The 24,020-nt window shown below is 38.9% G+C and overlaps 6 non-coding genes across 6 annotated transcripts; all 6 read left to right on the forward strand.

The window, feature by feature from the left end:
* Positions 1–2,439: 2,439 nt before the first annotated feature.
* Positions 2,440–2,512, forward strand: TRNAR-CCU (transfer RNA arginine (anticodon CCU)). Its single transcript has one exon. It is a non-coding gene; the product is annotated as a tRNA-Arg (tRNA).
* A 2,702-nt stretch (positions 2,513–5,214) lies between these two features.
* Positions 5,215–5,287, forward strand: TRNAR-CCU (transfer RNA arginine (anticodon CCU)). The gene has a single exon. It is a non-coding gene; the product is annotated as a tRNA-Arg (tRNA).
* A 2,553-nt stretch (positions 5,288–7,840) lies between these two features.
* Positions 7,841–7,913, forward strand: TRNAR-CCU (transfer RNA arginine (anticodon CCU)). Its single transcript has one exon. It is a non-coding gene; the product is annotated as a tRNA-Arg (tRNA).
* A 2,704-nt stretch (positions 7,914–10,617) lies between these two features.
* Positions 10,618–10,690, forward strand: TRNAR-CCU (transfer RNA arginine (anticodon CCU)). Its single transcript has one exon. It is a non-coding gene; the product is annotated as a tRNA-Arg (tRNA).
* Positions 10,691–13,242: 2,552 nt separating this feature from the next.
* TRNAR-CCU (transfer RNA arginine (anticodon CCU)) lies at positions 13,243–13,315 on the forward strand. Its single transcript has one exon. It is a non-coding gene; the product is annotated as a tRNA-Arg (tRNA).
* A 2,469-nt stretch (positions 13,316–15,784) lies between these two features.
* On the forward strand, positions 15,785–15,857 carry TRNAR-CCG (transfer RNA arginine (anticodon CCG)). Its single transcript has one exon. It is a non-coding gene; the product is annotated as a tRNA-Arg (tRNA).
* Positions 15,858–24,020: the final 8,163 nt, after the last annotated feature.

Here is a 24,020-nt window from a genome sequence, read left to right on the forward strand (position 1 = left end):
TAGGAACTACGGCAATTGGCGTGGGAACTAGGTCAATTGGCGTGGGAACTTCTGTTTTAGGGCACCTAGAAATAAAATTTATTTGGCCCCTAGATGTTAGGAACCCCCTCACTTGACCCCAACAGGGTCCCAGCAGTAATGGCGGCGAGAAAGGGTCACGCCGGCGAGGAGGGTCCTACCATTGAGCGTAATGGCGGAGAAAGCTTTGAACCAGCTAAGTCAGAATGAGCAGAAACCTGGAACCCAGAACTCCGGTTCGGTTCGAGCTAGAGGGCTCAGATTCGGGCACCATGTAGTCCTAGTTGCGGCAGGACTGCATGGCAAATTGCGACCCTCTCGTGGCAACAGAACGGAGTCAGGGTGATGTTAAAGTTCAGGTTTCTGCCATTGACTTGCATGGCAGAAAAAAAGCCACTTTGGTAATGTGCTTTTAAACTGTCTTTTGGTATCTCCGGTTCCGGGGGTCATGCAAGGCTGATATTTTGCCAATATGGCAAGGGTCCTCCCGCATGGGGACCAGGTAAATTTCAACCCGCTCAGACCCACAGAACGGGTTATTTTACATTATATTCGCGCAATTGGCGTGGGAACTACTTAGGGCCGCGGTCAAGTTCACAGGCAATTGGCGTGGGAACTTCTGTTCTAGGGCACCTAGGAATAAAATTATTTTTGCCCATAGATGTTAGGCACTGTATACCACTGTACAGCATACTGTGGAAGACAAATAATGAAACGATACTGAATATGTAGAATAAATGCATAGATTTATTTAATCAGGGTTTATTACACAGTATACTGTACGGCCGGAAAACATCAGCATACAGTACAATATTATCCATCGAAATCCCCCCATTAGCCATTTTCTTTTCTGAGGGAAAAAAAAAGAAAAGTTTTAATGTACAGTAATGGTCAGCCCCCTAAAGAAGTACCCAGCCAGCCCCACCAAAATAATACGGCAACAAGACAGTACTCACCATAGAATTAAAATTCATTTTCCCCCAGATGTTAGGAACCCCCTCACTTCACCCCAACAGGGTCCGAGCATGTACTGTACAGTACTGTACTTTAAAATAAATTAAATATGCAATTTTACTATTACTGCGCGCGCACGCACAGACTGTGTACTGCAGGTAGAACCGTGAAGGTATTAGACTTCAGAGACAACAGCTCGCAAACGCCCCCATGCGTTTTTACACTGCATTGCAGTATTGCAGCCAGTGGGAATAAAATGCTTAAATCACAGCCGCGAATATAACGCTATATACCCCGGGAGAAAACGACACAAAACCGCATATCACCAGGATCCTCTGAAATTCGCGGAGCTAGCCAAGTAAGAATAAAGTTGGTCGCCAGTGTATTCCTAGGATGTCATACACCCTTGTACTTTTTTCCCAATAGTAATAGAAATAATAGACTGTTTGTTCTTTTTCCTAAAAAGTGAAAACATATTTAGTCCCATAGGTGATTCTTTGCTTTAAAACATAATATTTTGACATATTTAGAGCCCAGCTGACTACATACACTGGATATATAATGCAACAGTGCCACCATGTGCTAGGTATTGTAACCAATATTGTCCTGGAACAGGATTGCATATTTTCTGTATATTTTTCTCGGCTCTCACACTGTCAGCTCTCCCCAGGGAAGTTACATTTTATTCCAAGCTCTGAAGAAGCCAGAGCTGTGTGTATTGCAACATAATTGTTACAAGTAATCCCCTTTACACAGCCTCTATTTAGTTGCCCTGGCAACCTCCCAATGCTCATATTTGAGTATGTTTTAGTTCTCTCCCCCTGCTTTATCTGCATATTGTTATGCCCCCTAGTGTGTTCCTGTCTGACAGGAAAGTGTGCTCCCTCTTTTCACAAGCAGCCAAAGTGAGTAGACACATCTTCCACTGCTCCCTCAGAAAGGAAATCCTTTTAACCTTCCCCTCAGAGAGGCACTTCCACATAGCAGGACACCTTCCTCTCATCAAGCAATTCTCCTCACAAGGGACATCCACTATTACATTCCATATACAAGAACTTATATACTCCTCTTATAACTGTTATAACTCCCTCAATAAAGTTGAAGAAAATACTGTAGAAGGACTTTGTGTGCTTTAAAAGGGGACGAGTTTAGCTACATGGACTTACTCACATGCCACATATGAGCCTGGGTCCAGAATAGATATCCTTCTATTTTTCAATAAAACACTTTTTTGCTAAATAAAACTTGCGTTGGCCGGGAATCAAACCCAAATCAACTGCTTGGAAGGCAGCTATGCTCACCACTATACCACCAACGCATAGTGATGTGTTTTCTGTATTCCAGCAATTCAGTGCAGGAATATAGTGCTGGACTATTTATCAAGAAAATCTATCTTTCTCTGTTCAAATACCCAGATACAATTACCATTACCCCGCATGAGACAATGTTATAAGACATGTGTCATCAGCCCCAGTGGCCTAATGGATAAGGCACTGGCCTCCTAAGCCAGGGATTGTGGGTTCAAGTCCCATCTGGGGTGGTTATATTTCATCCGCAAAATGTTAGTTTTTATTTCAAAACATATTCAGTCCGGTGTTACTTATCATTAATAAATTAGGCAACAATTCCAAATGTTTTCATACAGACCTAGCAATCTGACGTATTTTACCCAGGTACAGACAGGATTGCAGGATGTTATTCAAAAGCATGGTGCAGCCTTCTCTGTCTTCTCCCATACAAATTAATCTTTACCCCTGCAGCTCCAGTTAAAATGGCTGCGTGGCATCAAATGGCAATGGGACGCGGTGATGTCATGAAGTCACGCGGCATCGTGTAACGTGGTTCCACATGACGTCACGACATCATGTAGCTTTTCGTTGCCACGGCAACACGACGTCATTTGACGCAGCGTGGCCATTTTAACTGGAGCTGCAGGGGGAAAAGATGAATTTGTAGAAGAAGACGGAGAAGACTGGGAGATGCCGGGGACTCTGCCGCAGGTAAGCAGTCGACAGCGGACAAAAAGCAGTCGCCCGTGACAACCGGTCGAGTGCATTTCTCGACCCCTGGCTATAGGTAACCAAGGAAACCTTAAACAGGTCATGCAGATTGCTCTGGGGAGTTCCTAACACAGCCTACAGGAACACTCATGCACCATTCGCATCACATTCCAAAAAAATTATAAAAACTAAATGCCAAGATATCATTCTAAAGCAAAGAATTCTCACTGAAGAAATCTGATGCCCTGTTATACACTTTTGTCAATGTTTCCACTTCTTGAGTCATTTCTTTCTACTTTTATCGGTGTATACGTTCTTTTCATAGTACATATTAAAAATAGTTGATAAACAATACATAATAAAGCCTCACAAAGTACAATGATTAAAGGATGAATGGAAAAAAAATTACCCAATACTGACACATTGTAACAGATTTGTTTAAACTTTGCCCACCCAGCTGAACCTGTCATTACTGACCATTCATGTTCTATCTTTTTAAATTTACCCTTTTCCTATTGAGAAACAATTTCTCCGTCTTTTAATTGTTTTTGTAAAACTGGAAGTTAACCTTCTTCTTTCTTAATTTCTTCAGTCCATTTCTCCCAAGGAAACTCATTTATTTTAGATATATTAAATTGTAATAGAAGTATATATACATCTCGCGAGAGAATTTGTGACATATTGACTTGGATCTCATGTAGATAAATTCCTATTGGATTTCGTCTAATACAATAATATATTTTAATAAAACATTGGGAAAGTTTACACATAGGAAATTATTCTTTCACTATTTCATTATTCTCAATACGACCTAAAATGAAATGTGATTATGAAAGCATGAGTGATAAATAATCTTGGCCTGGTGTGGTAAACAAATTAATTTAGAATTCAAATACAGTATAAACAAGTAATACAATTTACATGTTCAAATCTTGCCGGAATGGTGTAAAAAAAAATAAGGACATTTGAGATTATAAAATAACAAATGAGTATCGCTAATGGGAATTCCTAGCACTCTCATAGGAAGTAAAACTCTTTCATTTCCTAGTATGGGTTTTAAAGAATTAGTTGTACATAAATCATTTTTACATCCCAACCACTTATTTACCCATAAATCTGTATGATTTAGAACAAATACACATTTTCTGGCAAACTTTGTCGTATTCCTAGGATGTCATACACCCTTGTACTTTTTTCCCAATAGTAATAGAAATAATAGACTGTTTGTTCTTTTTCCTAAAAAGTGAAAACATATTTAGTCCCATAGGTGATTCTTTGCTTTAAAACATAATATTTTGACATATTTAGAGCCCAGCTGACTATATACACTGGATATATAATGCAACAGTGCCACCATGTGGTAGGTATTGTTACCAATATTGTCCTGGAACAGGATTGCATATTTTCTGTATATTTTTCTCGGCTCTCACACTGTCAGCTCTCCCCAGGGAAGTTACATGTTTTTTCCAAACTCTGAAGAAGCCAGAGCTGTGTATATTGCGACATAGTTGTTACAAGTAATCCCCTTTACACAGCCTCTATTTAGTTGCCCTGGCAACCTCCCAATGCTCATATTTGAGTATGTTTTAGTCCTCAACCCCTGCTTTATTTGCATATTGTTATGCCCCCTAGTGTGTTCCTGTCTGACAGGAAAGTGTGCTCCCTCTTTTCAACAAGCAGCCAAAGTGAGTAGACACATCTTCCACTGCTCCCTCAGAAAGGAAATCCTTTTAACCTTCCCCTCAGAGAGGCACTTCCACATAGCCGGACACCTTCCTCTGATCAAGCAATTCTCCTCACAAGGGACATCTGCTATTACAATCCACATACAAGAACTTATATACTCCTCTTATAACTGTTATAACTCCCTCAATAAAGTTGAAGAAAATAGAAGGACTTTGTGTGCTTTAAAAGGGGACGAGTTTAGCTACATGGACTTACTCACATGCCACATATGAGCCTGGGTCCAGAATAGATATCCTTCTAATTTTCAATAAAACACTTTTTTGCTAAATAAAACTTGCGTTGGCCGGGAATCGAACCCGGGTCAACTACTTGGAAGGCAGCTATGCTCACCACTATACCACCAACGCATAATGATGTGTTGTCTGTATTGCAGCAATTCAGTGCAGGAATATAGTGCTGGACTATTTATCAAGAAACTCTATCTTTCTCTGTTCAAATACCCAGATACAATTACCATTACCCCACATGATACAATGGTATAATACTTATAATATCAGCCCCAGTGGCTTAATGGATAAGGCACTGGCCTCCTAAGCCAGGGATTGTGGGTTCAAGTCCCACCTGGGGTGGTTACATTTCATTCACAAAACATTCGTTTTTATTTCAAAACATATTCAGTCCGGTGTTACTTATCATTAATAAATTAGGCAACAATTCCAAATATGTTTTCATACAGACCAAGCAATCTGACGTATTTTACCCAGGTACAGACAGGATTGCGGGATCTTATTCACGACATCATGCAGCTTCTCGTTGCCACGTCAACGCGACGTCATTTGAAGCAGCGTGGCCATTTTAACTGGAGCTGCAGGGGGAAAAGATGAATTTGTAGGAGAAAACTGGGAGACGCCGGGGGATTCTGCCGCAGGTAAGCAGTCGACAGCGGACAAAATGCAGTCGCCCATGACAACCGGTCGAGTGCATTTCTCGACCCCTGGCTATAGGTAACCAAGGAAACCTTAAACAGGTCCTGCAGATTGCGCTGGGAAGTTCCTAACACAGCCTACAGGAACACTCATGCACCATTCGCATCACATTCCAAAAAAATTATAAAAACTAAATGCCAAGATATCATTCTAAAGCAAAGAATTCTCACTGAAGAAATCTGATGCCCTGTTATACACTTTTGTCAATGTTTCCACTTCTTGAGTCATTTCTTTCTACTTTTATCGGTGTATACGTTCTTTTCATAGTGCATATTAAAAATAGTTGAAAAAGAATACATAATAAAGCCTCACAAAGTACAATGATTAAAGGATGAATGGAAAAAAAATTACCCAATACTGACACATTGTAACAGATTTTTTTAAACTTTGCCCCCCAAGCTGAACCTGTCATTACTGACCATTCATGTTCTATCTTTTTAAATTTACCCTTTTCCTATTGAGAAACAATTTCTCCTTCTATTAATTGTTTTTGTAAAACTGGAAGTTAACCTTCTTCTTTCTTAATTTCTTCAGTCCATTTCTCCCAAGGAAACTCATTTATTTTAGATATATTAAATTGTAATAGAAGTATATATACATCTCGCGAGAGAATTTGTGACATATTGACTTGGATCTCATGTAGATATATTCCTATTGGATTTCCTCTAATACAATAATATATTTTAATAAAACATTGGGAAAGTTTACACATAGGAAATTATTCTTTCACTATTTCATTATTCTCAATACGACCTAAAATGAAATGTGATTATGAAAGCATGAGTGATAAATAATCGTGGCCTGGTGTGGTAAATAAATTAATTAGAATTCAAATATAAACAAGCAATAAAATTTACATGTTCAAATCTTGCCGGAATGGTGTAAAAAAAAATCAGGACATTGGAGATTATAAAATAATAAATGAGAATCGCTAATGGGTATTCCTAGCACTGTCATAGAAAGTAAAACTTTTTCATTTCCTAGTATGGGTATTAAAGAATTAGTTGTACATACATCATTTTTACATCCCAACCACTTATTTACACATAAATCTGTATTATTTAGAACAAATACACATTTTTCTGGCAAACTTTGTCGTATTCCTAGGATGTCATACACCCTTGTACTTTTATCCCAATAGAAATAATAGACTGTTTGTTCTTTTTCCTAAAGAGTGAAAACATATTTAGTCCCATAGGTGATTCTTTGCTTTAAAACATAATATTTTGACATATTTAGAGCCCAGCTGACTACATACACTGGATATATAATGCAACAGTGCCACCATGTGGTAGGTATTGTAACCAATATTGTCCTGGAACAGGATTGCATATTTTCTGTATATTTTTCTCGGCTCTCACACTGTCAGCTCTCCCCAGGGAAGTTACATGTTTTTTCCAAACTCTGAAGAAGCCAGAGCTGTGTATATTGCAACATAGTTGTTACAAGTAATCCCCTTTACACATCCTCTATTTAGTTGCCCTGGCAACCTCCCAATGCTCATATTTGAGTATGTTTTAGTCCTCAACCCCTGCTTTATTTGCATATTGTTATGCCCCCTAGTGTGTTCCTGTCTGACAGGAAAGTGTGCTCCCTCTTTTCAACAAGCAGCCAAAGTGAGTAGACATATCTTCCACTGCTCCCTCAGAAAGGAAATCCTTTTAACCTTCCCCTCAGAGAGGCACTTCCACATAGCAGGACACCTTCCTCTCATCAAGCAATTCTCCTCACAAGGGACATCCACTATTACATTCCATATACAAGAACTTATATACTCCTCTTATAACTGTTATAACTCCCTCAATAAAGTTGAAGAAAACAGAAGTGTGCTTTAAAAGGGGACGAGTTAAGCTACAGTACATGGACTTACTCACATGCCACATATGAGCCTGGGTCCAGAATAGATATCCTTCTATTTTTCAATAAAACACTTTTTTGCTAAATAAAACTTGCGTTGGCCGGGAATCAAACCCGGGTAAACTGCTTGGAAGGCAGCTATGCTCACCACTATACCACCAACGCATAGTGCTGCATTTTCTGTATTGCAGCAATTCAGTGCTGGAATATAGTGCTGGAATATAGTGCTGGAATATAGTGCTGGACTATTTATCAAGAAACTCTATCTTTCTCTGTTCAATTACCCAGATACAATTACCATTACCCCGCAAGATACACTGTTACAGACATTTGTCATCAGCCCCAGTGGCCTAATGGATAAGGCACTGGCCTCCTAAGCCAGGGATTGTGGGTTCAAGTCCCATCTGGGGTGGTTACATTTCATCCACAAAATGTTAGTTTTTATTACAAAACATTTTCATTCCGGTGTTAGTTATCATTAATAAATTAGGCAACAATTCCAAATATGTTTTCATACAGACCAAGCAATCTGACGTATTTTACCCAGGTGCAGACAGGATTGCGGGATCTTATTCAAAAGCATGGTGCGGCCTCCTCTGTCTTCTCCCATACAAATTAATCTTTACCCCTGCAGTTCCAGTTAAAATGGCTGCGTGGCATCAAATGGCAATGGGACGCGGTGATGTCATGAAGTCACGCGGCATCGTGTAATGTGGTTCCACATGACGTCACGACATCATGTAGCTTTTCGTTGCCACGGCAACGCAACGTCATTTGACGCAGCGTGGCCATTTTAACTGGTGCTGCAGGGGGAAAAGATGAATTTGTAGAAGAAGACGGAGAAGACTGGGAGATGCCGGGGGACTCTGCCGCAGGTAAGCAGTCGACAGCAGACAAAATGCAGTCGCCCGTGACAACCGGTCGAGTGCATTTCTCGACCCCTGGCTATAGGTAACCAAGGAAACCTTAAACAGGTCATGCACATTGCTCTGGGGAGTTCCTAACACAGCCTACAGGAACACTCATGCACCATTCGCATCACATTCCAAAAAAATTATAAAAACTAAATGCCAAGATATCATTCTAAAGCAAAGAATTCTCACTGAAGAAATCTGATGCCCTGTTATACACTTTTGTCAATGTTTCCACTTCTTGAGTCATTTCTTTCTACTTTTATCGGTGTATACGTTCTTTTCATAGTACATATTAAAAATAGTTGATAAACAATACATAATAAAGCCTCACAAAGTACAATGATTAAAGGATGAATGGAAAAAAAATTACCCAATACTGACACATTGTAACAGATTTGTTTAAACTTTGCCCACCCAGCTGAACCTGTCATTACTGACCATTCATGTTCTATCTTTTTAAATTTACCCTTTTCCTATTGAGAAACAATTTCTCCGTCTTTTAATTGTTTTTGTAAAACTGGAAGTTAACCTTCTTCTTTCTTAATTTCTTCAGTCCATTTCTCCCAAGGAAACTCATTTATTTTAGATATATTAAATTGTAATAGAAGTATATATACATCTCGCGAGAGAATTTGTGACATATTGACTTGGATCTCATGTAGATAAATTCCTATTGGATTTCGTCTAATACAATAATATATTTTAATAAAACATTGGGAAAGTTTACACATAGGAAATTATTCTTTCACTATTTCATTATTCTCAATACGACCTAAAATGAAATGTGATTATGAAAGCATGAGTGATAAATAATCTTGGCCTGGTGTGGTAAACAAATTAATTTAGAATTCAAATACAGTATAAACAAGCAATACAATTTACATGTTCAAATCTTGCCGGAATGGTGTAAAAAAAAATAAGGACATTTGAGATTATAAAATAACAAATGAGTATCGCTAATGGGAATTCCTAGCACTCTCATAGGAAGTAAAACTCTTTCATTTCCTAGTATGGGTTTTAAAGAATTAGTTGTACATAAATCATTTTTACATCCCAACCACTTATTTACCCATAAATCTGTATGATTTAGAACAAATACACATTTTCTGGCAAACTTTGTCGTATTCCTAGGATGTCATACACCCTTGTACTTTTTTCCCAATAGTAATAGAAATAATAGACTGTTTGTTCTTTTTCCTAAAAAGTGAAAACATATTTAGTCCCATAGGTGATTCTTTGCTTTAAAACATAATATTTTGACATATTTAGAGCCCAGCTGACTATATACACTGGATATATAATGCAACAGTGCCACCATGTGGTAGGTATTGTTACCAATATTGTCCTGGAACAGGATTGCATATTTTCTGTATATTTTTCTCGGCTCTCACACTGTCAGCTCTCCCCAGGGAAGTTACATGTTTTTTCCAAACTCTGAAGAAGCCAGAGCTATGTATATTGCAACATAGTTGTTACAAGTAATCCCCTTTACACAGCCTCTATTTAGTTGCCCTGGCAACCTCCCAATGCTCATATTTGAGTATGTTTTAGTCCTCTCCCCCTGCTTTATCTGCATATTGTTATGCCCCCTAGTGTGTTCCTGTCTGACAGGAAAGTGTGCTCCCTCTTTTCACAAGCAGCCAAAGTGAGTAGACACATCTTCCACTGCTCCCTCAGAAAGGAAATCCTTTTAACCTTCCCCTCAGAGAGGCACTTCCACATAGCCGGACACCTTCCTCTGATCAAGCAATTCTCCTCACAAGGGACATCTGCTATTACAATCCACATACAAGAACTTATATACTCCTCTTATAACTGTTATAACTCCCTCAATAAAGTTGAAGAAAATAGAAGGACTTTGTGTGCTTTAAAAGGGGACGAGTTTAGCTACATGGACTTACTCACATGCCACATATGAGCCTGGGTCCAGAATAGATATCCTTCTAATTTTCAATAAAACACTTTTTTGCTAAATAAAACTTGCGTTGGCCGGGAATCGAACCCGGGTCAACTACTTGGAAGGCAGCTATGCTCACCACTATACCACCAACGCATAATGATGTGTTGTCTGTATTGCAGCAATTCAGTGCAGGAATATAGTGCTGGACTATTTATCAAGAAACTCTATCTTTCTCTGTTCAAATACCCAGATACAATTACCATTACCCCACATGATACAATGGTATAATACATATAATATCAGCCCCAGTGGCTTAATGGATAAGGCACTGGCCTCCTAAGCCAGGGATTGTGGGTTCAAGTCCCACCTGGGGTGGTTACATTTCATTCACAAAACATTCGTTTTTATTTCAAAACATATTCAGTCCGGTGTTACTTATCATTAATAAATTAGGCAACAATTCCAAATATGTTTTCATACAGACCAAGCAATCTGACGTATTTTACCCAGGTACAGACAGGATTGCGGGATCTTATTCACGACATCATGCAGCTTCTCGTTGCCACGTCAACGCGACGTCATTTGAAGCAGCGTGGCCATTTTAACTGGAGCTGCAGGGGGAAAAGATGAATTTGTAGGAGAAAACTGGGAGACGCCGGGGGATTCTGCCGCAGGTAAGCAGTCGACAGCGGACAAAATGCAGTCGCCCATGACAACCGGTCGAGTGCATTTCTCGACCCCTGGCTATAGGTAACCAAGGAAACCTTAAACAGGTCCTGCAGATTGCGCTGGGAAGTTCCTAACACAGCCTACAGGAACACTCATGCACCATTCGCATCACATTCCAAAAAAATTATAAAAACTAAATGCCAAGATATCATTCTAAAGCAAAGAATTCTCACTGAAGAAATCTGATGCCCTGTTATACACTTTTGTCAATGTTTCCACTTCTTGAGTAATTTCTTTCTACTTTTATCGGTGTATACGTTCTTTTCATAGTGCATATTAAAAATAGTTGAAAAAGAATACATAATAAAGCCTCACAAAGTACAATGATTAAAGGATGAATGGAAAAAAAATTACCCAATACTGACACATTGTAACAGATTTTTTTAAACTTTGCCCCCCAAGCTGAACCTGTCATTACTGACCATTCATGTTCTATCTTTTTAAATTTACCCTTTTCCTATTGAGAAACAATTTCTCCTTCTATTAATTGTTTTTGTAAAACTGGAAGTTAACCTTCTTCTTTCTTAATTTCTTCAGTCCATTTCTCCCAAGGAAACTCATTTATTTTAGATATATTAAATTGTAATAGAAGTATATATACATCTCGCGAGAGAATTTGTGACATATTGACTTGGATCTCATGTAGATATATTCCTATTGGATTTCCTCTAATACAATAATATATTTTAATAAAACATTGGGAAAGTTTACACATAGGAAATTATTCTTTCACTATTTCATTATTCTCAATACGACCTAAAATGAAATGTGATTATGAAAGCATGAGTGATAAATAATCGTGGCCTGGTGTGGTAAATAAATTAATTAGAATTCAAATATAAACAAGCAATAAAATTTACATGTTCAAATCTTGCCGGAATGGTTTAAAAAAAATCAGGACATTGGAGATTATAAAATAATAAATGAGAATCGCTAATGGGTATTCCTAGCACTGTCATAGAAAGTAAAACTTTTTCATTTCCTAGTATGGGTATTAAAGAATTAGTTGTACATACATCATTTTTACATCCCAACCACTTATTTACACATAAATCTGTATTATTTAGAACAAATACACATTTTTCTGGCAAACTTTGTCGTATTCCTAGGATGTCATACACCCTTGTACTTTTATCCCAATAGAAATAATAGACTGTTTGTTCTTTTTCCTAAAGAGTGAAAACATATTTAGTCCCATAGGTGATTCTTTGCTTTAAAACATAATATTTTGACATATTTAGAGCCCAGCTGACTACATACACTGGATATATAATGCAACAGTGCCACCATGTGCTAGGTATTGTAACCAATATTGTCCTGGAACAGGATTGCATATTTTCTGTATATTTTTCTCGGCTCTCACACTGTCAGCTCTCCCCAGGGAAGTTACATGTTTTTTCCAAACTCTGAAGAAGCCAGAGCTGTGTATATTGCAACATAGTTGTTACAAGTAATCCCCTTTACACAGCCTCTATTTAGTTGCCCTGGCAACCTCCCAATGCTCATATTTGAGTATGTTTTAGTCCTCAACCCCTGCTTTATTTGCATATTGTTATGACCCCTAGTGTGTTCCTGTCTGACAGGAAAGTGTGCTCCCTCTTTTCAACAAGCAGCCAAAGTGAGTAGACACATCTTCCACTGCTCCCTCAGAAAGGAAATCCTTTTAACCTTCCCCTCAGAGAGGCACTTCCACATAGCAGGACACCTTCCTCTCATCAAGCAATTCTCCTCACAAGGGACATCCACTATTACATTCCATATACAAGAACTTATATACTCCTCTTATAACTGTTATAACTCCCTCAATAAAGTTGAAGAAAACAGAAGTGTGCTTTAAAAGGGGACGAGTTAAGCTACAGTTCATGGACTTACTCACATGCCACATATGAGCCTGGGTCCAGAATAGATATCCTTCTATTTTTCAATAAAACACTTTTTTGCTAAATAAAACTTGCGTTGGCCGGGAATCAAACCCGGGTCAACTGCTTGGAAGGCAGCTATGCTCACCACTATACCACCAACGCATAGTGCTGCATTTTCTGTATTGCAGCAATTCAGTGCTGGAATATAGTGCTGGAATATAGTGCTGGAATATAGTGCTGGACTATTTATCAAGAAACTCTATCTTTCTCTGTTCAATTACCCAGATACAATTACCATTACCCCGCAAGATACACTGTTAAAGACATTTGTCATCAGCCCCAGTGGCCTAATGGATAAGGCACTGGCCTCCTAAGCCAGGGATTGTGGGTTCAAGTCCCATCTGGGGTGGTTACATTTCATCCACAAAATGTTAGTTTTTATTACAAAACATTTTCATTCCGGTGTTAGTTATCATTAATAAATTAGGCAACAATTCCAAATATGTTTTCATACAGACCAAGCAATCTGACGTATTTTACCCAGGTGCAGACAGGATTGCGGGATCTTATTCAAAAGCATGGTGCGGCCTCCTCTGTCTTCTCCCATACAAATTAATCTTTACCCCTGCAGTTCCAGTTAAAATGGCTGCGTGGCATCAAATGGCAATGGGACGCGGTGATGTCATGAAGTCACGCGGCATCGTGTAATGTGGTTCCACATGACGTCACGACATCATGTAGCTTTTCGTTGCCACGGCAACGCAACGTCATTTGACGCAGCGTGGCCATTTTAACTGGTGCTGCAGGGGGAAAAGATGAATTTGTAGAAGAAGACGGAGAAGACTGGGAGATGCCGGGGGACTCTGCCGCAGGTAAGCAGTCGACAGCAGACAAAATGCAGTCGCCCGTGACAACCGGTCGAGTGCATTTCTCGACCCCTGGCTATAGGTAACCAAGGAAACCTTAAACAGGTCATGCACATTGCTCTGGGGAGTTCCTAACACAGCCTACAGGAACACTCATGCACCATTCGCATCACATTCCAAAAAAATTATAAAAACTAAATGCCAAGATATCATTCTAAAGCAAAGAATTCTCACTGAAGAAATCTGATGCCCTGTTATACACTTTTTTCAATGTTTCCACTTCTTGAGTCATTTCTTTCTACTTTTATCGGTGTATACGTTCTTTTCATGGTACATATTAAAAATAGTTGAAAAACAATATAACATAAAGCCTCACAAAGTACAATGATTAAAGGATGAATGGAAAAAAAATTACCCAATACTGACACATTGTAACAGATTTGTTTAAACTTTGCCCACCAAGCTGAACCTGTCATTACTGACCATTCATGTTCTATCTTTTTAAATTGACCCTTTTCCTATTGAGAAACAATTTCTCCGTCTTTTAATTGTTTTTGTAAAACTGGAAGTTAACCTTCTTCTTTCTTAATTTCTTCAGTCCATTTCTCCCAGGGAAACTCATTTATTTTAGATATATTAAATTGTAATAGAAGTATATATATATCTCGTGAGAGAATTTGTGACATATTGACTTGGATCTCATGTAAATATATTCCTATTGGATTTCCTCTAATACAATAATATATTTTAATAAAACATTGGGAAAGTTTACACATAGGAAATTATTCTTTCACTATTTCATTATTCTCAATACGACCTAAAATGAAATGTGATTATGAAAGCATGAGTGATAAATAATCTTGGCCTGGTGTGGTAAACAAATTAATTTAGAATTCAAATATAAACAAGCAATACAATTTACATGTTCAAATCTTGCCGGAATGGTGTAAAAAAAAATCAGAACATTGGAGATTATAAAATAATAAATGAGTATTGATAATGGGTATTCCTAGCACTGTCATAGTAAGTAAAACTCTTTCATTTCCTAGTATGTGTATTAAAGAATTAGTTGTACATACATCATTTTTACATCCCAACCACTTAATTACACATAAATCTGTATGATTTAGAACAAATACACATTTTCTGGCAAACTTTGTCGTATTCCTAGGATGTCATACACCCTTGTACTTTTTTCCCAATAGTAATAGAAATAATAGACTGTTTGTTCTTTTTCCCAAAAAGTGAAAACATATTTAGTCCCATAGGTGATTCTTTGCTTTAAAACATAATATTTTGACATATTTAGAGCCCAGCTGACTATATACACTGGATATATAATGCAACAGTGCCACCATGTGGTAGGTATTGTTACCAATATTGTCCTGGAACAGGATTGCATATTTTCTGTATATTTTTCTCGGCTCTCACACTGTCAGCTCTCCCCAGGGAAGTTACATGTTTTTTCCAAACTCTGAAGAAGCCAGAGCTGTGTATATTGCGACATAGTTGTTACAAGTAATCCCCTTTACACAGCCTCTATTTAGTTGCCCTGGCAACCACCGAATGCTCATATTTGAGTATGTTTTAGTCCTCAACCCCTGCTTTATTTGCATATTGTTATGCCCCCTAGTGTGTTCCTGTCTGACAGGAAAGTGTGCTCCCTCTTTTCAACAAGCAGCCAAAGTGAGTAGACAAATCTTCCACTGCTCCCTCAGAAAGGAAATCCTTTTAACCTTCCCCTCAGAGAGGCACTTCCACATAGCCGGACACCGTCCTCTTATCAAGCAATTATCCTCACAAGGGACATCTGCTATTACAATCCACATACAAGAACTTATATACTCCTCTTATAACTGTTATAACTCCCTCAATAAAGTTGAAGAAAATAGAAGGAATTTGTGTGCTTTAAACTTGGACTATTTATCAAGAAACTATCTTTCTCTGTTCAATTACCCAGAAACAATTACCATTACCCCGCAAGATACAATGTTGTAACATATGTGACATCAGCCCCAGTGGCCTAATGGATAAGGCACTGGCCTCCGAAGCCAGGGATTGTGGGTTCAAGTCCCATCTGGGGTGGTTATATTTCATCCGCAAAACGTTAGTTTTTATTTCAAAACATATTCAGTCAGGTGTTACTTATCATTAATAAATTAGGCAACAATTCCAAATGTTTTCATACAGACCTAGCAATCTGACGTATTTTACCCAGGTACAGACAGGATTGCGGGATCTTATTCACGACATCATGCAGCTTCTCTTTGCCACGGCAACGCGACATCATTTGACGCAGCGTGATCTTTTTAACTGGAGCTGCAGGGGGAAAAGATGAATTTATAGAAGAAGACGGAGAAGACGGGGAGACGCCGGGGGACTCTGCCGCAGGTAAGCAGTCGACAGCAGACAAAATGCAGTCGCCCGTGACAACCGGTCGAGTGCATTTGTCGACCCCTGGCAATAGGTAACCAAGGAAACCAAGGAAACCTTAAACAGGTCATGCACATTGCTCTGGGGAGTTCCTAACACAGCCTACAGGAACACTCATGCACCATTCGCATCACATTCCAAAAAAATTATAAAAACAAAATGCCAAAATATCATTCTAAAGCAAAAAATTCTCACTGAAGAAATCTAATGCCCTATTATACACTTTTTTCAATGTTTCCACTTCTTGAGTCATTTCTTTCTACTTTTATCGGTGTATACGTTCTTTTCATAGTACATATTAAAAATAGTTGAAAAACAATACATAATAAAGCCTCACAAAGTACAATGATTAAAGGATGAATGGAAATTTTTTTACCCAATACTGACACATTGTAACAGATTTTTTTAAACTTTGCCCACCCAGCTGAACCTGTCATTACTGACCATTCATGTTCTATCTTTTTAAATTTACCCTTTTCCTATTGAGAAACAATTTCTCCTTCTATTAATTGTTTTTGTAAAACTGGAAGGTAACCTTCTTCTTTCTTAATTTCTTCAGTCCATTTCTCCCAAGGAAACTCATTTATTTTAGATATATTAAATTGTAATAGAAGTATATATACATCTCGCGAGAGAATTTGTGACATATTGACTTGGATCTCATGTAAATTTATTCTTATTGGATTTCCTCTAATACAATAATATATTTTAATAATACATTGGGAAAGTTTACACAGGAAATTATTCTTTCACTATTTCATTATTCTCAATACAACCTAAAATGAAGTGTGATTATGAAAGCATGAGTGATAAATAATCTTGGCCTGGTGTGGTAAACAAATTAATTTAGAATTCAAATATAAACAAGCAATAAAATTTACATGTTCAAATCTTGCCGGAAAGGTGTAAAAAAAAATCAGGACATTGAAGATTATAAAATAATAATTGAGTATTGCTAATGGGTATTCCTAGCACTGTCATAGGAAGTAAAACTCGTTCATTTCCTAGTATGGGTATTAAAGAATTAGTTGTACATACATCATTTTTACATCCCAACCACTTATTTACCCATAAATCTGTATGATTTAGAACAAATACACATTTTTCTGGCAAACTTTGTCGTATTCCTAGGATGTCATACACCCTTGTACTTTTTTCCCAATAGTAATAGAAATAATAGACTTTTTGTTCTTTTTCCTAAAAAGTGAAAACATATTTAGTCCCATAGGTGATTCTTTGCTTTAAAACACAATATTTTGACATATTTAGAGCCCAGCTGACTACATACACTGGATATATAATGCAACAGTGCCACCATGTGGTAGGTATTGTTACCAATATTGTCCTGGAACAGGATTGCATATTTTCTGTATATTTGTCTCTGCTCTCACACTGTCAGCTCTCCCCAGGGAAGTTACATGTTTTTTTCCAAGCTCTGAAGAAGCTAGAGCTGTGTATATTGCAACATAGTTGTTACAAGTAATCCCATTTACACAGCCTCTAGTCAGTTGCCCTGGCAACCTCCCAATGCTCATATTTGAGTATGTTTTGTCCTCACCCCCTGCTTTATCTGCATATTGTTATGCCCCTTAGTGTGTTCCTGTCTGACAGGAAAGTGTGCTCCCTATTTTCAACAAGCAGCCAAAGTGAGTAGACACATCTTCCACTGCTCCCTCAGAAAGGAAATTCTTTTAACCTTCCCCTCAGAGGCACTTCCACATAGCCGGACACCTTCCTCTCATCAAGCAATTCTCCTCACAAGGGACATCAGCTATTACAATCCACATACAAGAACTTAGAAGAGGAGTATATAACTGTTATAACTCCCTCAATAAAGTTGAAGAAAATAGTCCATTGCAAAATATTTGCCTTTCAACCACAACAAAAGCAGTATTAACATAGTTTTTGTTCTGACATCATGTTTCTCAAGCAACTTTTTAGTAGATTCCAACTGTGATGAATAGAAAAAGATTTCTTTTGTATAGTGAGGGAAATGACAATTAGTCATCAGACAGGCTATTGTCAAATGTATTAAATGATTTCAAGGAGATAAGTGGGTATAATATAATCAGGGATGTGAAAGTTTTCGGGTTTTTCCAGGCTACTTGATTCCATGTGCAGAACTAGTTAAGAAAAGAGATGTCAGGTGGAAAGCAGAAATCCCTGGGTGGGCTTGAACCACCAACCTTTCGATTAACAGCCGAACGCGCTAACCAATTGCGACACAGAGACGTTGCGTTGATTTGCGTTTTCCTTAAAGCTGTGCTTATTAACATCCAAAATTCAACAACCATGTTTAGACTATATTTCCCTACCAAACCTACAATGAATGAGTCCAGGCAATCAACATGAAGAGTGCATAAATCTGATATGATCTCGTCTTGTGTTTTGAGGTGGCTACCCATCGGGGTCCTGAAGATTTACACGTATAAAACCAAGTACAGTACATGCCACATCCCTGAGTCACTGACGTTGTTAATTTGATCTCTACGGATTTTATTTTTGAAGTCTAAATGTATGACGTTCACAATTGACATGAATATCACTGTAAACAAACTTTTTTTTTCATATAAAATCATGTTTTCAAGTAACTTCAAGTATGTTTGAAATAGTCATAATCACAGGACATTTCATGTTAATCAACCAACAGCTGAAAATCGATATGTGCCCAGGATCTTAAAGGCTCTTCCTTTCCACAATCCCACCATACATCGCTCTAACTCTGATATGCTTTCATTTAGTCAGCATTGGTCATTTTTGACAGTCTCCAACGGAAATTGAATTTAAGGTAAAAAGAAGAATATGGACTTACACTGTGTTAAAGAGAACCCTTGTCAAACATTTGGAAGGGACTATGCAGGAGAATTATACTACTTCAGAAAGAAATCAATACATTGGCCTATTGTGAAAATGGCAACTGTGTGGAGGTTTAGTCGTGTGTCCATTGCAAAATATTTGCATTTCAACCACAACAAAAGCAGTATTAACATAGTTTTTGTTCTGACATCATGTTTCTCAAGCAACTTTTTAGTAGATACCAACAGTGATGAATAGAAAAAGATTTCTTTTGTATAGTGCAGGAAATGACAATTAGTCATCAGACAGGCTATTGTCAAATGTATTAAAGGACTTCAAGGAGATAAGTGGGTATAATATAGTCAGGGATGTGAATGTTTTTGGGTTTTTCCAGGCTACTTGATTCCATGTGCAGAACTAGTCAAGAAAAGAGATGCCAGGTGGAAAGCAGACGTCCCTGGGTGGGCTTGAACCACCAAAATTTTGGGTAACAGCCGAACGCACTAACCAATTGCACCACAGAGACCTTGCATTGAACTGTATTTTCCTGAAAGCTGTGCGTATTAACATCCAAAATTCAACAACCATGTTTAGACTATATTTCCCTACCAAACCTACAATGAATGAGTCCAGGTAATCTACTGTCGCGACCCTTTTATTCTCCATCATCTCCGCATTTTTCTGTTTTTTTTCCGAATGCTGCGCACTTCACCGGGTGCATGCCGCATGCATGTTGCGTTCTCAGCCGCGATTCATGCGTGGTTGATGCGCGGTTCATGCGTTTATTGAGAATGGTTCGGATTTGATAGGTTGCAATTCTTCGCGTGTCCGCCAGATGGCAGATATTCATGAATTGTAATGCGCATGCGCTTCAGTAATGTGTCGACTTACAGGTGTTTCGTTTAAAAAAGATACCACAGTGGGCTATTGTAAATTGGCCTTGGGACTGAAGGAAGAGGTTACAATAATGTATCAATTTAGGCTTTTCATATTAAAGAAAGACAAACACCAATTTCTGTTATTCTCCAGAGTCAGTCCCGTCGCCATGAGTGTACAAGTGCAGCTCGTGTTCCAAAAACCGGACAGAACGTACGCATATTTAATATGGGCCGCGATTAATGCAACAGATGATAAGATGGCAACAGTTGTTCAAATTTATCAGTATTTTATCGAAAACTATGACTTTTACAAATTTTCGCCAGCTCCTCATGTGTGGAAGCGTGCAATACGGAAAAAGTTATGTAGCGATCCATGTTTTTTCGTATTGATCCCAAATTTATTGGAGGGTATTGGTGTGTATCACCGGGTTTTTCCTGTATCTATGATCATGCAGACGGCAAAAGGCGAAAGGTCGTGTTAAAACCAACTAAGAAACGACAGTCGCTGGCAAGCAATGCACCAGCACCAGCACCGGCTTCCAATAACGGTCCAACCGTCAGTGACAACCCTTGCTGTCTGTCCACGCATGGATACCTGCAGCCTAAGCCAGATTTCGCGTACAGTTTCGTGCAAGCTTGCATGTACCTAAGTGATTTCCAGCCTAATCAGCTGACTACAGGTGTAGTAGTCCCGCTGTCACCTGTCAACGTGTATGATCAAGAATACGGGACAGGCAGTGGCGCGGCGCCAGCGCCAGCTGAATGGGAAATTCTATGGTGAGTAATGTTGCCTTATTTTATTCTTTTTTAATTTGAAAACATCAATATCAGTGCGATTCAAAAGTCAAGCGATTCTCCTGTAAGCAATATCATTGGCTGAGTGGCTTCTACCATTGGTGGAATGCTAGGCGCATGCATTGGTATCAGGTCCGGGGACCCCCTGCTCCCCGAGATACAGGCCCCTTTATGAGGTGCCGGTATCCCTCTGCATTTAAAGGTCCCGATCACGTGACCGCGGCATGTAAACAAAGCAGAGGGATACCGGCACCCCATAAAGAGGCCTGTATCTCGGGAAGCAGGGGGTCCCCGGACCTAAAACCACAGCGGTTTAGCTCCGGAGACCCTCTGCACATCTACACTATGAATAAAAATGTATTTTTAATGTGCCGATGTTTGCGCAGAGAGAGCAGCGGATCTCTCTCTGCTGCAAACACATCTCGCCCCCGCCGGCCTATAGTATCATTGATGTGCATATACAGTACTTTATGTGTATGTTAGGGGTTATAGGGGTTGTCGTTATACAGTATATACTGTATATATACAGTATATACTGCATTACAATTCATGAATTTCTCGGCTTCAAAGACAACAGCTCGCAAATGCCCCCATGCATTTTTACACGGCATTGCAGTATTGCAGCCAGCGGGAATAAAATGCTTAAATCACGGGCGCGAAATAACGCAATACACTCCGGGCGAAAACGACACTAAACCGCACATCACCGGGATATTCTGAAATTCGCGGAACTAGCCAAGTTAGAATAAAGTTGGTCGCCACTGTAGCTACTACATGTTGGACTACAGTATGCAGTTAGTACTGTCAAACTAGTCTATACTGGAACTACTGTATACTCTGACTACCGGGAAAGAAAAAATCTGTGCCATACTTACCTGCATCATACTGTACTTACAATACACAGTACAGTACTACAGTATACCATACTACCTTCCTGATGCTTGCCCATTACGCGCGATCACAATGGGCAGCACTGTCGCAATATGGTCAATATATTTATTGCATCGTTCCACGGTGAGTACATCGTTCCAAAAACTCAGTATGCCTTGCGCCAACTCATCCTTTTTGGAGGGTTTCACGACTTTTCGGATATGGTCCTTCAGCTGATGCCAGACCATTTTGATCGGATTGAAGTCTGGCGATCTGGCATTGGAGGGGGAAAAAAAGGACAATTAGTTTAAGAGATACTCTACACAGTAAAAACAGTGAAAAAAATGAGACACAGTTACCGCACTTACTCTGCTGGCGTCTTCAACCAGTTGATACCGCGCTCAAGGATATGCGCTTCGGATCGTTGTCCTGGTAGAAATGGTGACCATCCGGGAACTCACGTGTGATGTATTCCACAATCTCCGGCACAATTTTGTCTTGGAAGAAAGCTTTATTCATGATTCCTATAACAAGAAAACAAAAGTGCTCAAAAAACTGCACACTAGTACAGTACAGTGCGTAAGGCACAAGCGTGTGACATACATTTTACTGTACCTTCAAAGATGACGATGCATCCTGGTCCACGCCAAGAGATGGCACCCCACACATGGATCTTCACTGGGTGCTTTGGACGCGGCGTCATAGATATGCAACATTTTTTGTGGAATGCAAAGGTGTCAAATCTCTGCAGCGAAACAGTAGACTCGTCAGTGAAGATGCAATCCTGGAAAGTTTCTCCACTGTCGATCCATGCCTGGGCCTGGACCACTCTCTTGATTTTGTTAACATCCCTGATCATGGGGTACGCTCTGTAATGTCAAGGAATAAATAATTTTAGAGGTACATTACAGTTTCTTAAACAACACTTTTACCTCCTGTACTGTCCAGTACTAACCTCACACGTCCATATTTCCATCCAATTCTTTGTCTCATCTTCTTTATGCTGGACTCGGATATAGTGAGATTGTGATTTTCCTGCAGAGTGTATTTGACCCTTAATGCACTCTTCTCATCATTCTCCTCACTTATTTTGTCGACCATATCAGTTGTCTCCCTACAGTTTAAAGAAAAAACAGCAATACGTTATAGTGGGCAACAAGTACAGGTACTTTTATGCTCAGATACAGTGCATCTACAGTACAGTACACAATATATTGTTCTATTAATATGCAGCAATATATAAAATACACATACAGTACTGCTGTTCTATAAATAAACCGAAGTAACTATAAAACAGTGCATCTCCAGCACACAATATATTGTTGTCAAAGCGTAGAAATAAAATCAATGAGTCAAGGGTTCAAAGTAACAGGTGAGTTTATCAGCACCATGGCACCATTGAGAGAAAAGAATTCCAACAAGGAACTCAGGCCTCTGAAAACATATTGCTTGGATCACATTTTTATACATTTCAAAATGAGTAATACACCCCTTAAGGGGGCTGGCTTAGAGATAAATGCTAATATGATGACATACAAAAAATACATATTGGTTGATACATAAATATGCTGCATACGCTATATTCTTATCGATAATTTACCATAATATGGGCCTCTTAACCTTGTGACATAAGGGAGTTACTCTGTTCAGCCCTGTGTGTGTACTGTAGTTGTCAGATAACAGATCCTACGGTCAGCAGAAATATCTAATGCAGGAGAAATCGCTTACGAATGCTATTTCCATTTATTACATGTCTCGTAGGAATTACATAAGGTGGGTTACATCCAGAAGCGATACTCTGCAGAATCAAACATTCACAGTTCATTCATTCGCGAATGAAACAAATAAACATTCATATAAGCAAACACTCAAAATGGCGGTTTAGGCCAAAATGGAGGTGATGATAGCCACACACATTATCTCAATCTTCACAGTCCTCTCTTTTAATTCTTGAAAACATAGTCTTTAAGGATAATTCAGATAAAACTCAGAAGCGTTGCACTGGCCTGGAGGGCTCAAGTTTGCATGGCTTTGATAATTCTGGAAACTCACAGAGCTGCTGGCTTATCATATCAGCCAGGTTGGTCTTTCTGCCATCATCTTCATCTGTATTCCATTGAGGAGGACTGACTTTTCCTTCTGAGATTGCATCTTCCGTAATGTCGTCTGTGATCAGTGGCATGGCCTGGGTAGAGGGTGTTACACACCTTTGCAGTATGGATTTACTGCACATGGCACAGACATACAAAACAATCAGAACTGCAAGCACACAGACAAATCCATTCATCCGTTTCACTTCTAGAAAACCAACCAACATGGTAATTCCTAACAAAACCCACCTTTTATCTCCACCTTTCCTTAATCTCTCCTGTATCTCTGCGATCTTCTCTACCTCATGCTCAATCTTACCACTTTGATCTCTAAATAACATAACATTGCTCTTTAACTCGGGCACACACGCTAAAATATAGTCCAG

This window comes from Ascaphus truei, chromosome 20, assembly GCF_040206685.1.
Source record: "Ascaphus truei isolate aAscTru1 chromosome 20, aAscTru1.hap1, whole genome shotgun sequence".
Classification (NCBI taxonomy): domain Eukaryota; kingdom Metazoa; phylum Chordata; class Amphibia; order Anura; family Ascaphidae; genus Ascaphus; species Ascaphus truei.